Raw genomic sequence first — 15,925 nt, 5'->3', positions numbered from 1 at the left:
TAAACGGGAACAAGGGTTAAGATATAGATGTGCTTATAGATCTATTTCAACATGGGGCCAATGGTAAAGGGACCCAAATGAGAAATGGTCTATCAAAGAGCAAGGCTAACCAATGGAGAAAAAGACCTTAGGGTTGGCTTCATTAAAGCCTCCAAAGGAAAGTGTTAAAAGCCTTAAGACATAGTCTTTAATTTTTAAAACTTTAGTCAATAAAGGTCTAAGCAGGCAAGGGGGCAGCTTACTTAAGCAAGGGTTGTACTTAAGTAGGGGGCCTGCCTGCTTTTCAAGTTCAAAGAACTTGCTAGAAAAGAGGGGGCGAGCCCTACAAAGGAGGGAAGTGAGTAGAGTGTGTGCACCTCACCAAGGGCCCATACTCTCATGAGAGGAAAGGGGCCACATGTCAGGTGTAGAGGCACACTACTCAAGCAGGCAAGGGCTGTGCTTAAGCAAGGGGGGTGCTAGCTTAACCTCACAAGAGGGAAAGAAGGACACTTGTCAAGAGGCTACACACCTTGCCCAAAGGGAGCGAAGCTCTCATTGGCTAGAGGGATACATTTCCCAATAAGCTTCAAGGGAAGCCTAGGAAAGGGGGTCGACTAAGCTACATCTCTCTCTCTCTCTCTCTCTCTCTCTCTCTCTCTCTCTCTCTTCCTTCTCGGCACACACTCTTGTGAAGCAAGAACTCCACCTCCTTCTCCAAGCTTGAGAAGTTGAGTACCTACTACAACAAGCTCTTGGCTATGGATGCAAATCCACACAAGAGAATGCTTATGCTTGCTTATCAATTTCTCTAATCTCCATTATCACTATGCTAATCTATGCTACAAGAGCTATGAGTGATTATGTGCAAGGGGGTATTGCTTTCTCGTTGTTTGAGGATAAATCAAACGGGCGCCCAACTGGTTGGACACATAGCCGGACACCACATCTGTAGTTTATTATTTTGTCTGAGCTAGTGTAGTGATACTATGTGTAAATCCTGATTCCAGATTATTGGATCAATTCCCTGAGTTGTAATGCTGTAATGATATTTGTAAGGTCCATGTAAACCGACCACTGGCCATTTAGAAAGCCCTAGGTATAAAGGTCAATAATTGTAATGTGAGGAGGAGGCTTATTTTGAGAAGAAGAAGGGAGCTCAAAAAAACGTACGCTCAAGCTACGAGCCGCTCCATCTTGTAATCTACGCAACTAATGAATGGGTAATCATATTTCAGTTTTGAAACTTGCATTGTGTTCCTCTCTGTTTGCTCTTTAATTGAAGTGTAAGCATTTTCAGTTTTGCTGTGGTTCGTGACTACGCGTCTGTGAGCTATAATTGCAGATTTGATTACTTAAATCATTGTTTATAGTCGTTTTGACCATAGGAGAGTGTTCTTAGACCATAGGGCGACCTTTCTAGATAGTTCTGTTGCAGTTTTCAAGACCTTTTTCATGATGGATCGTGATTTTGGTACCTTGTCAGATTGCGACCAGACTTGCTAGGATAGTGCCCCTAGGTGTCCTAGACCTCCTCCTAAAGTTTTGTTGCATTTTGAGTCCGTTCGAGTGCCGAAATGGCGTGATGACTAGAGCTGTGAGAAAGAACATAGGCAGATCTCCCTGATCATTGAGTGTTGGTGTGCTTGTAAAGTTGTTGTGTTTGCTTGTTAAGGTTCACTTCGTGAGATTGACGACCTCATAGAGTCTCCGTGCCCCATCCGAGTCACTTTCCCTGAGTATTGACATTATGTTAGTGCCAGAAAGCTATGCTACAGATGTCCATCGTGGCGACCCGCTAACATTGGCGTCGTTGCCGGGGATATGATCCTTAGATGGTGAGGTTTGTGAGTGAGATAGCCAAAAAAGCATTTCATTCTTTGATTTTCTCTATGCTTTCAGAGTGCTGTACCGTTTTTCGTTACGACTTTATTTTGTACCGTTTCGTTTGTTTTTGTTTCATGTTTCATTTCAGTACCTAGGAGTAGGGTAAGTAGAAACTACCAACATCAAATTTGGGCTAAAAGATTGAGGAAAAAAAAGGGTGAAAACCATATTTTGGCCAAAATGACCATAACTCCGAAATTTTGATGGTAGAGACCTCAAAACTGATCTAAATTCAAAAATTTGTGGATCAAAGGCATCAACATACTCTCTAGAAGCAATCTGAGAAGTTTAGTCAGATTTTGTGGAGGAACATGGATCGTGATCCATGTACCCCAAAAAACCATTTTTGGTGAAAAGTGACCAGTTACAGTGAGCATTAGTGGGAAACTGCTCTGATCAAGTTTGCGTGAAAGAAAAACTCAAAAATCACATCAGAATTGGTTGTTAGGGCAAAAACAACAAAATAGGCATTTCAGACACAAAATTGAGCAAAGCTTGAGATTTTGGGATCCAAATTCAAAAAGGGGTAAGATTTGGCTTCTATAGGGTATAAAGAACTAACAAAACAAATTCATGAAAAAATGCTACCAAACATGGATCGCAATCCATGTACCTTTTTGACATTTGGGGTTGATATTTGACAAATACATCCTTGATATCATTTGGAACAACTTTTCCAAAAGGGACCATGTCAAAAAATTGAAAAAAGTTGGTCAAAATAGCCAAATACAGAAACTAGTGAAAAACCATAGGACAGACAGAAAAACTTTCTTTTGAATGACAAAAGCTGGTCCAAATAAAAAACTTTTGATACCATAACGTCTAGTAAACATGTTGATTCTGATGGTACCAAGAAATGTCAGTTTGGCTTCCAAACATGGATCGCGATCCATGTACCTCATGAAAAAAATTTGAAATTTTTTTGGCTAAGAGTTGAGCAGTAGGTAGCTAGTATCATTTGGAACAACTTTCCCAAAAGAACCATATGCAAAAAAGTTGTAAAAAGTGGTCTAAAGAGCCAGAAACAGATCATTGTGAAAACTGTCACAGTAGACTATAGAAGTCAGATTTGGTACGTCCAAACTGATTCAAATTCAAAAAAAACTTTGTGATCAGTCTACATACATCATAAGCTATCAGCAAACCAAAAATTTAGATCCAAAAGTGGTGGAACATGGATCGCAATCCATGTACCTCTGAGAAATTTTTGGAAAAAAACTTTTCAAGCCTATAGCAGAGACCATTGTGAACAAAAGTCCCCAAAGAAATTTTACCAAAAAGTTCAAAAAATGGGTGAAAGGAGCCATAAACTGTTCAAAGAGGAAAAATCTAAAACAGACCTATGAATTGACTTTTGCCTGACCTAAACAAGTCCAAATCACACAAAAACCATATAGCAGGAATCAGGAGACCAAGGACAAGCTGTGTGCCAAGTTTCATTATCATCTGACACATAGGTACATGGATCGCGATCCATGTTCCTTAGTCACAGACTGATACCAAATTTGCACCATAGCTAGAGCCCATCACAAGGAGTCTAGTGGTCTTTTCAAAAGTGAAATTGGATACCAAAAACCAAACCAAAAGCCCAGAACTACCAAATACTCTGTGCAAGTGCCATAATTGACCTAACTTTCAATCCAAAGGTCCATTTTAAAAAAAAATTAATGTTGGAATTAGGGTTGTAGAGAGACACACACAGCTTGGAGAAGACGATGGAAGCTCAAGGCACACAATAGAGAGTATGTTACTTAGTGTGCAATGGAAAGATAGATAGCCCTAGAGTGATGGGCGTATATACAATGCAAGGGGGAAAAAACCTCCTAAAGAGGGAAAAAATGCCCCGACGGTCCTAGTGTGTTCACACACATCACTACCACATGTATATGGTAACAAATCCCCCCTAGAGTGATGGGGTGAACAAGAGCTGGCACTTGAGTAAGGGAAAGTGCCATGCCCTGAGGACATGATCAGTCCACAAAGGGGAGCAAGCCCAAAGCTTTGCGGAAAGCTTCAAGCTTCTCACGAGACAAAGCCTTTGTGAAAAGATCTGCAAGGTTGTCCTGTGTTGGCACATAAGCCAAGCTGATCTCTCCTGCTGAGAGCCTCTCCCTGACATAGTGGTAATGCACTTCAATGTGCTTTGTGCGAGCATGAAAAACTGGGTTCCTCGCAACTGCCAATGCACTCTGACTATCAGTGTAGATAGTGTTGGCAGTGTCCTGTCCAACACCCAAATCAGCCATAAGGCGTCTGAGCCATACACACTCAACCGTAGCTGTGAAGACTGCCCTGTACTCAACCTCACAACTCGAAGTGGCCACAGTAGGTTGCTTCTTGCTCAACCATGATATACATGAACTGCCAAGCATGAAACAAAAAACACTTGTGGACACTCTCGTGTGAAAACAACCAGCCCAATCTGAGTTCAAAAAAGCATGTAAGTCTGGCGGCAATGATCCCCCCTTGGGATAAAACAAGCCAAGATATAAAGTGCCACTAAGGTAGCAGAAAATCCTCTTGACAGCCTGCCAATGCTTAGACCCTGGGCTATGCATAAATCTGCTGACATGTGAGACTGCAAACTGAATATTCGGCCTCGTGTTGCATACATAAATGAGGCAGCCACCAACAATAGTTTGATAAAGAGTGACATCAGCAGGATCGCCAGCATCATGTAGACTCAACTTCAAACCTGTTTCCATGGAAGTGGCAATAGGTTTGCAATCCTCAAGTCCAAACTTACATAGCAATATCTCTATGTAACTTTTCTGACACAAGGCAATACCACCATCACACTGCTTAAACTGTATACCCAAGTAATGATGCAATAGCCCCAAATCTTTTATCTTGAAAGTGGCATTCAAATCAGCCTTAAATTCAGCAATATGTCTCTCATTTGGTCCAGTGATCAACAAATCATCGACATAAAGAACCACAATGAGAAGTACATCACCCTCACGCTTTACATACAATGTGCTTTCTGTTGGACTGTTACGAAAGCCTCGTTTAACCAAATGAGTGCCAGCTTTCTCATACCAAGCACGAGGAGATTGCTTCAACCCATACAAAGACTTGTTACATGTGCACACTTTGTCCTCTTGTCCTTTTATGACAAAACCACGAGGCTGCGTTACATAAACTTCCTCAAATATGTCACCATTCAAGAAAGCAGTAACAATGTCTGATTGATGTACATCCCAACCAAAATGAGCTGCCAATGCACATAGAAAATGCACAGTAGTCATACAACAAGTGGGAGCAAAAGTCTCTTCATAATCTATGCCTTTTTGCTGTGCATAACCCTTTGCAACAAGTCGAGCCTTATGGCGATCGATCTCACCATCCGGCTTGCGTTTCAACTTGTAAACCCACTTCGTACCAATGGCCTTTTTTCCAGGAGACAAATCACATAAAGTCCATGTGTCATTTTCTATAAGTGCATCATATTCTGATTGCATGGCAGCCATCCAATTTTTTGAATTCTGTGCTTCATCAAAAGACAGAGGCTCCTCAACATCATGTAAGCTAGACACAGCCAAAGCATAAACATCTGATGCATAAGATGCATGGCGAGATCCTGAACGAGTACGACTAGACAAAGGTGCATCCAATTTACTGTCACGCAAAGTGTGCACCAGCCATTTTGGCATACCTCTAGCCTGGTGCTCATTTACAGCCCTTTTGTTAGTAGTTAGACACACCCTACGGAGCTCGATGGAATATTATTTTTTGTAACTATTCTTTGAGAAAAATCGACATTTCACCTTTGTAAATATTGGGGCTTATAGAAGTTTCCAGATTGTATCACATTTTTGACATTTAGATTGAGTAGATGGTTAAATTGGAACATTAGGGTTTGAGATTGTAAGGTATTTAAACCACTTTTGACCTTAATGAACAAAACCTTTGTATTTTAAAAAAAAAGTTATGTCTGTGAGTGAGCGTACTGTGTATGAGAGAGAGTGAGAGTTTCATCTTGACGCTACGCACGCACCGATGGTCAGAATCGAGTGCGGAGAAGTGCAGCGTGTTTCCCCCAACGAGAGCTACGCGCCAATACCTACATTGTGGGCGTACAATTTGGTTTTGCGAGCTTGACCCATGAGCTTCATCTGGTGATTCGGTGAGCATACGTTGTGTTTTTGCATTGCAGCATATCCACGTGTTCGCATCGAGTAGAGCTACACATTAGGCACTTTAGTTTTTGGAAACAACGACCTGCAAATTTTGGCCAGACATCCTACGTGATTTTGCACCAGGTGTTTAGGGTTGGGATTTTGGTTCATGGACCTTAGGGAGAGTGACCTATTGGTGTTAGTAGGGTCTCCTTCAATTTCTGTGGCATTTCAAGAACGTTTGATGGGTATTTGGCTCTTGGAAGCGTTGTAGGAAATCTCCTCTCATGCACTCCTGAAGGCTGTAGCTTAGACATTGGGTAGAGACCTTTGTAGGAATTAGTCGAGAGTCGGTCGAGTGTAGATTGACACCCAATGCTTGCTTCCACGCGCCTGCGGGTCGAGCTTCGTCCTTAGCTGACAAATCTTGTTAGGTGAGTTCTCGCTGTGCTGACGTCCGTCGCGGCGTATCCGCCAACATTGGCGCCACTGCCGAGGACGAAAACCCTAGGTAGGTGACTGAGACTAGTCCTTGAGGATAGGGATTCTCTGGCTTGCAAGAGTCTCGTTTTACATTTAGATAGGATGAGAGGGTGGAGGACTCTCTAGGTCTCCGGAGGAGTCTAGGGAGCGAGTGTCTGGCCTAGATCCTTCGACTTAGGTAGACTTAGGTAGTTTTAGGTATTAGTTGAGTTGTGGTGTAGAGAGTAGGAGTTTGAGTGGAAGAAGTGGTGGGAGGAGAGCTTGAGAGTCCGGAGAGGCCAGGAAGCAACCAAGACACCATTATCACCATTTCACATGATAAATAGGAGTAGGGTAAGTAGGACATCATGATTTATGATTTGGAGCACTTCATGCATGTTATACTTGCTACTAGGTTCATCACAAGGTTGTAAAAGACGCAAAAAGGTGTTTGAAAGCTGAAGTGAAGTTCAAAAGTTGCTGTGAGTGTTTCTGAGAGAGCTGCAGAGCATTAGGAGCATTTTTGTTAGGAAAAAATTAAATTTTAAGCCAGGAGACATCCTACGCGTAGGATGTCTACAGAGTGATCTGGTGGGAATTTTGAAATTCTGAGTTAACCAGAGTATTTCGAAGGTAGGTTTTATCCTATTTTCACCCCAAAGGTGGAAATTTGATCATATCTTGACAGGATAAGGCCAGATAGACAGAAATTGCCAGACATCCTACCCAAATTTTGCCAAGGTATTATTTTAAGACCAAAACCATAGGGTGGCTGCATGAGCATGATCTGCATGATTTATTGAGTGCTTGAGAAGGGTTTCATCTCAATTGAGTGAGAAAATTGGGTTTTAAACAGACTTTAGCATTTTTGACTGAAAAGGGCTAGAACATCTAAAATTGGGGTCTTTTGAACTCCAAACCAAAATCTAAGCATAGCACTGTGTTGCTGACATCAAGGGGAAGCTGTGGCTCAAGTTTGGGGTCAAGCAGGCCATATAGACATCCTACACGTAGTATGTGTTTTGTGTGATTTAGCACTCCAAACCCAGCTTTGAGCATACCAAAGTGATCAGCACCTTAAGAGGAGTCTGTAATTTGCATTTGAAGCTATTTTGATCAATTGGAAATCCTACGTGTAGAATGTCTAATGCATGAAATTGAAGCCAAAAGCTGACTGTGGGCACAACAGGGTGTTGTATAGCCTGAGGCAAGCCTCCTAGTAAATTTTGGTCCAAATTGGAGTTGATTTGACTGGTCAGAGGCTTCTGGAACAGATTTTTGATCCATTGACCAGTTTGTAGGTGTCCAAATCAAAAGTAAAAATAGCTGTGGACTCAGCACATCAAGGGGAATCTACAGTGCAAAAACTAGACAAAATAGAGCAGGAGACATCCTATGCGTAGGATGTCTACTGGGGCTTAGTGAAGAGAAAAGCTGAGTGAGGACATAGGGTGATGTTCCAATTGACTTGAGGGTTCCAGAACTTCTTTCAGAAGTGAATTTGGACCTTGTTTGACCTATCGACGAAGCAAAGACGGAATTAAGACTTTCCACGTAAATTGACCAACATCCGAGGGAAGTACAGTTCCAGATTAGCAGACCTAATCCTGAACATCAGAAGTGTATAAAATACAACAGTGGTTGAGGTTAACCCTCCAATTATACCAATCATTACTAAGACCACCTCTAGCGGTTAAATGCTTTGATTCGATTGGCGAAATTAAACGCTTGTGTATAGGTATATTCAGTAGCAAAGCAAGAAGTTGTGCGGAAACTGATCCTTTACCAGGTTAGTGGTTGGATTTGTGATAAATTTCATTGCTAAGTTTGATGAATTTAAGATCAGGAAGACACATTCTTAGACATCAAAAGGTAACAGGTGATCAGGGAAGCTTAGTGTCCACCGAGGAGAGTGTAACTCAGGCAAGGCTAGATCCATTAGCACTGATCATTGAGGAGGGTAGTGATACTGACACTTCCTCCGATAAATCCTTCTTTACGATGGGTAGTCAACAGCCAGGAGGTTTCTTCAATGAAGGACCAATGCCAGGAGGAAGCACCTCCCAAAATCCTTTGAACGATTCCAAGTTCACTATAATCTTCTTAGAAGGAACAAACTCTAGGGGAGCCCTAGTTTATTCTGACTATCGAGGATGCAAGTGTATTTGTATTGAAGAAAGGCCTGCTCAGAGACTGGAAATAATTTGAGTCTATGATGATGGAGATAGATTCCGAGACGAAAAGGGGAACCACTATCTGATAGTTAGTAACCCTGAGGATTACAATAGATATGGAGATAACGTGGCAAAAGGAAAAATGGTTTCAGAAACTCCAGAACCGCCTCCAAACATTGATCGAACCGGAGCTCTTTTTATGTATGATAAGAAAACAACCAGAGTCTCAACCTATAATGAGAATGTGGGGATTTAGAAGCATGAGAGCGAGGGAATAGTCTCTTACTTTCGTTGCAAAGAACCCTACCCAAACGAATTAAGCAAAGAAAAGGTTCTTTACTTATTCTCTTATGAAATTTCTATGAGGAAGGATATTTTTTTTGTTCATAGGTACGGGCGAGAATACAAACATATTCTCCCAGAGGAGGTAGAAAAAGCAAAAGTTCCAGAAACATCAACATATGCCCCTGAAGAAGTGCCAAGAGTCACCTACACCCGTCAACAACTCCATTTTCAGAAGAGTATGACGTGACCTCACATTCTACTCGACAACAGATGTTCAACTACCTTTTCTGCCAACACTGATCCTCATGATACGTCTAACTACTCATTTACCTTTTCTGCCAACACTGATCCTCCTGATCCTGCACTTTTAAAAGCTTACGAAGCCAGACTAAAAAACAACCAAACCCAAGAGCAAAGATGGATAGCTTATCCATATGCCAAAATAGAAAAACAGAGGTTGGAAATGTGTCGAAAGATGATTGAAACAGCTCAATCCTTGATAGAAAACCCGCTTGGTAAACCTGCAAGTTAGCACGAAGTACCAGCTCCAACCCCTATCAAACCAACTTTAGAGAAACAAGTAGACACGAAGGAGAGACTAACGACTGCCTCTAAGTCTAGGGGAGAGCCTATCATAGTGCCAAATACAATAGATGAGACAATGGATGGTTTTCAACCTAAAACATTGGTAGAAATGGGTAAGAATTGTAACGGTCTAGATGACCTGTGGAAGCAAATCCGTGATGCCAACGAAGCTAACAGGGTGAGTTACCAAATGAATAGCACGAGAAAAGAGAAAAATGAGATCTTGAAGAATTTGAGGCAAGATCACAAATGAACTTTGATATGCATTCACAAGGGGGAGACCAGGGATCAATTAGTTCGGGGCACAGCCAACCAGACTCGCTAAAAACTCTACCCTCTTACCTAGGGGAGTATGAAGCCAAGTCTGAGGTGAGAGCAATCCCATCTCAAAGACTTTCTTCTAACAGAGTGATGGATTCACAAGGGTTGATTGAGTTATTGTCCACCCCTGTGGCATGCACAATCACATTAGCCGAACTCCTGAGGTTACGACCAAACATGTGGACCACCATACGCAAATGCTTAGAAAAATTTGGAGTAAAAGACCCCACCTCGAAGCTTCAAGAAGGGATCAGAGATTTGGACAAACCTCAACTAAACACTAGGCCAATACCTTTAAACAAGGTTGGAGAGTATTACGAGGGAGAAGATGGAAATACCACGCTACCAGTAGAATTCCAAGGAGTAGTTTCCAAAGCTATTCTTGACAGTGGAGCAGGAGTCGCTATCGCCACCAAGGAAATCTAGAAAAAATGAGGAAAACCGGCTTTGAGAGCTACCAGAATGAAATTGCAATTGGCAGATGAGTTCATGGAAAAGCCTCTAGGACTTTTAGAAAAAGTAATTGTCACCTCGTGCGGAATCGAGTATGAGCATACATTTGCAATAGTCGATTTCGACAAAAAGAACAATTACGAGATCATCTTGGGAAGACCGTTCATGCGACAATTAAAGATGGTCCAAGATTGGGGTTTACGACCACATATACCTCGGACATGGCGAGACTACAACCAAAATACACCTGAAAGACCATAGTTACAAAGATGTTAACCAGACACCAGTGGAAGAGTTTGATTTAGCTACATTGGCAGGGTCCGAACTCCCAACATAGTTAGGGAAAAAAAAAGAGCTATGGATGTGCGGAGCTTCACATTGTGGGAGCTTAAAAAGAGAGGAATGCGTCTTAGAAAGAGCTATTGAGGACAAGGATTATATTCCGGAACCTTTTCCTGAAGATACCTTAGAACCTATGGAATGGGAACACATACTAGCAACATTGGATGTCTATACCATTACAAATAGCCCAACGACAAAATTTTGCGATCAGGATGGCTATGATGTGCTACCCTATTACATGGTAAGCCTTATACCAGCAGAAGATGAAAACGTAGTACCACCAGAACAAGAAGAGTTTTATAACTCCTCTGAGCATCTGGAGGTAAATGACGATGCAGATAACGAGTGTTCAGACAGCTCAAGCGAGCGTGGGGAGAAAACAACGAATATCAAGTTTTATTATTTTGCCAATCAACACCCTAGACGCCAGGAACGCTATAGGAAAAAACGAGCAAAAAACAAAATGAGAGAGAACCTGATGCTCAGGATAAAAGATAAAACTTACTATCTAATGCTTTGTCACAGCAGAGGATTGTGTAAAAGACCAAATATCAGGCAGATTCTCAAAAGTTCGAAGGAAACGGACGCAAGAGGAAATAAAACAAGTACGAAAAGTCAAAACAGAAACAAAATCAAAAAATCCTCAAAAATCAAAACAAGAAAAAAAAAAGACCCAGAGTGGACCAAATTGGAGCGTAAAAAGAAATACCAAGAACTAAAACGGTCATTATGAGAGGTATGGACGACTGAGGGAGAAAGTGATGGTAAGGAGGAGTCAGAAAAAGAAAACATGAATGTACCATCCCATTATCGAAAATTCACCATCCAGGATAGAAAAATCATAATGACACCACTAGTCAGGGAAAGAACAAACCAGGAATCTTATGACGGGCCGGAAAATGCAAAACGGATAGACCTCGTTGAACCAGGTGAAAACCCTCAGCCGGTCTATATCGCAACTGATTTAGAGCCTGAAGAAGAAGAACTGCTAACACAACTTCTCAAGAAGTATAAAGATGTGTTTGCATGGTCCTACAAAGACCTCAAAGGAGTTGATCCATCGATATGCCAACATACAATACCGTTGAAACCAGATGCCAAACCTAGCAAACAACGTCCTTACACATATAATGACACATTTGCTAAACGAATCAAAGAGGAGATTGACAAGTTGATGGATGTTGAATTCATCTACGAAATCGAACATACAGATTGGGTGTCACCCATTGTGGTTGTCCCCAAAAAGAACGAAAAACTGCAAGTGTGTGTGAACCTCAAAAAGGTAAATGCAGCCACCATAAAGGATAATTATCCCTTGCCGATCACAGAACATGTACATGAGAGGGTGGCTGGGAAACGGGCTTATTCCTTTCTAGATGGGTTTTCAGGGTATAATCAACTGGCAATTGCAATAGAGGATCAACACTAAACAGCGTTTGCCACAGAATGGGGAATATATGCGTATAGAGTTATGCCTTTTGGCTTAACCAATGCACCAGCTACCTTTCAAAGGTTAATGACGCATGCGTTCAAAGAATACCTGAGAATATTCTTAGAAATATATATGGATGATCTTTGTGTACACTCTCTTCTACGAGAGGAACATATTGATCATTTACAAAAGGTATTTGAGAAGTGCAGAACATATTGAATCTGTCTCAACTCGGAAAAGTGCATTCTTATGGTTAGGCAAGGCCGCATCTTAGGACATATTGTCTCAAGAAATGGCATAACCACTGACATAGACAAAATCATAGTAGATTTGCCCATGCCTACTAATACAAAACAAGTGCAATCCTTCATGGGACACTGCGGATATTATTGAAGATTCATATATATGTATGCAGTCATTGCACAACCTCTGTATCGTTTGTTAGTTAGTTTTGACTAGACTGAGGAGTGTGAAACTTCATTCCAAAAGCTTAAGGAAAACCTTGTATCAACACTTGTACTTAAAGCACCAGATTGGAAAAAGATATTCCATGTTCACATAGATGCATCTGCATATGCAATTGGGAGTATTCTAGCTCAACCTGGAGACGGAACAACGGATTTCTTAGTTTGTTATACAAGCCGATAGTTAAATAGTGCAAAGAAGAACCACACAACCACTGAAAGAGAGGGGTTAGGAATGATTTATGCTGTAAAGAAATTTTGGCATTATTTGCTCGCAAACAAATTTGTGTTCTTCACAGATCATCAAGCTCTTTTGTATCTGGTAAATAAACCATGCAATACTGAACGAATTGTACGCTGGTTTATTATATTGCTAGAGTTTGATTTCACAGTGGTGGTCAAAAAGGGTAAAACTCATCTACGGGCAGATCATCTTTCAAGGCTGCAAAACGGGGAAGCTCCTGAAGGAGTAGATGATGACATACCTGATGCGTATCTTTTCAATATTGAAATGATACCCAGATGGTCTCATGAAATTGTTAGTATTCTTTCCTTTGGAGGTAGATTTGATAACAAGGAAGACAGATCCAAACAACAAACAACTCGACAAACAAAAAACTTCCAGTTGATTGCAGGACGACTGTATCATCTAGGATCGGACCAGATTCTACGATTGTCTATAAATCCAGAGGAATTCGAGTGTTATCTTGAAGAAGCACATATCCAAGATTGTGCATTTCATTGTTCGACAATGAAAACACACCAGAGACTGAAACAATTAGGGGTTTATTGGCTAACTATGTATGCTGACACACATGCTTATGTTAACAATTGTACTATATGTAGTGCCAAACGACCAATGGATCACGCGACATTGTTTCAGGTAAACATTGCACTTGCATGGAGTCAATATATCATTGATTTCTTAACCACAAGGACATTTCCTGAAAACATAACAAAAGCACGGAAAAGGGCTATAGAGCTGGAGGCTCGCGACTTTAATTTAATTGAGAATCAACTCTATAAGCGAGGAAAGAACAATCAACTTAGAATCTGTGCAAGTGAAAGTGAATACCTACTGATTCTAGAACACGCACATGGAGGAATAAGTGGAGGCCATTTTTCAGGAGCGATAAGACGACAAAAATTGTCTTAACCACAATAATATGGTGGCCTACATTGCATATGGATGCTGAGGAGTTTGTAAAGCGTTGTGACGCATGTCAACGCACCAAGGTGCCAATAAAGAGAGATGAGATGCCACTATGGCCAATGATGTGAGCAAGGGCATTTGCAAAATGGGGCATTGATTTTGTGGGGCCTATTTCACCCCTTGCATATTGCACCCATACCCAATATATCATTGTGGCTACGGACTCTCTCACAAAATGGGCGGAAGCCAAGGCAACACAAAAAGTAGACGCAAGAACCACTGCACAATTTTTGTATGAGAATGTCTTTGTACGATATGGGTTACCAATAGAAATTGTCAGTGATTGAGGAACACATTTTCTTAATGAAGTCATTGAATATCTGCTAGAGGAATTCATGGTCATACATAGAAAATCTGCTCCATATCATCCACAAGAAAATGGACAAGCTGAGGCCACAAATAAAACACTATGCACTGTTCTGACTAAAATTGTATCAGAGTCAAGGGAAATTGGGATCAACAATTACACTCAACACTATGGGCATACCGGGTAGCTTACAAAACATCAATAGGAACAACACCGTACAACATGGTGTTTGGTCTAAACGCTATATTACCCATAGAGTTTTTAATTCCAACTCTATGAGTAGCAAAACGCTTAGAATGGACAGGGCATGAGCTCTCTTCAAGAGTGAATGATCTTGAAAAGCTAGATGAACTACGATTGAGAGTTGTAGCTTTCATCTATGCTAAAAAGAGAAGACAAAAAGAGTTTTTTGACAAGCATGTGCACATAAAAGAGTTCAAAACAGGTGATTATGTACTTGTTTATACCTTGAAGCAACATGCCAAAAAACTTAAAAAGCAAGGGATGGGACCCTTTGTGATTAGTGACTCATCACAAAGTGGAGTTATCAAGCTTGCTACATTAGCAGGTGAAGAAATACCAAATTGGATTAGTGGGTGTCGATTAAGAAAATATCATTTACCACTAACACAGGATATGCTTCAACAAATCCATCAAGAAAAACAACGGATGAAGGAGAAACAGAGGATACGAGAAGAGGCCCAAGCAGAAGCAAAAGAACGCATTGCAAAAAGAAGGCTTCTACGACAACAACAACGATGTGGATCACCATTGCGAATAAATGCTATTCGACTAAAGAATTTTGATGAAGACACAGTGGAGCCAATAATTTCAATCAAAGTGGGTAGCAATCAAGTTGAATCGACGGCATTGCTTGATTTTCCTTGTTTTTTTTCCTAGACTAACATCTTATTCTTTAAGTTGATGTTGCATTAAGTGCGTCTATGATGATCGATATTTGGGGAACGAGTCAATCTTTTTTAGTCAATCACAAGGTTCACAACACACGACAAACAAGTATGGGTGCGGAAGGATAGAGGTGACATGGTAGACAAACCACAATACAACAGAAGAAGTCAATAGAAGCAGACAGTTCAACAAAAAAAAAGGGAATAAAAAAGATATGGATCCCAAAGAGAATGCTCAGTAGCAACTTAAATGCGGCTCGCATTTAGATTCCGAAACCAAAGCACCAGGAACTCCCTTCAGTACAAGCAACATCGGAAGGCAGACACACACTACAAATGAAACCGGCAAACCTATTTATGTGGGTGCCAATCAACAACAAAACAATGACAACTGCGGCAGTAGCAATAAACCTACAAAAACCTCCAAAACAAATCTACAAATGGAAAGCAAAAGAGACAAAGACTATGGCCAATTCCACCATGACCACTCTCTCCAAGGAGACGACTATGGCCATATCGACAATAGCGGCACACCAAGCGACTTTTGCAAGAAAGAAAATCAAACAAAGAGCGGTAGAGTTACAACTTTTATTTGCAAAGAAAATCTGCCGAACAAATCAACACCAAACAGGAAACCTCGACGGCGAATGCCAATAAGCATCTTGCTTATACCCTCCTCTTGCACAACATTAATTTTTTCCATGCATTGACCGAGTATGCATTATATAGGGCCACATTACACGGCCGAGCATGAGCACAATTTTTTAACCCATGCACGACACATACACCGAGGCAATATCTTGTCGTCCGGGAGGACTCCGGCTAGGAGGGGGGGAGGCATTCTCAAATACGGACCCAATGGAAAAAAGAGCAAAAAAAGGGCATGTTTTTTGATTATTTTACAGGGTTGTCGTTTGATTGCAAAATTTTCTGGACTAACCCAAGTACATATGCCCTTATACAACATGAATCTACAAGTATATGGGGCCAAACAC

Source organism: Adiantum capillus-veneris, chromosome 22 (genome assembly GCF_014529385.1).
Source record: "Adiantum capillus-veneris isolate H3 chromosome 22, ASM1452938v2, whole genome shotgun sequence".
Lineage (NCBI taxonomy): Eukaryota > Viridiplantae > Streptophyta > Polypodiopsida > Polypodiales > Pteridaceae > Adiantum > Adiantum capillus-veneris.
This window is presented reverse-complemented; position numbering follows the sequence as displayed.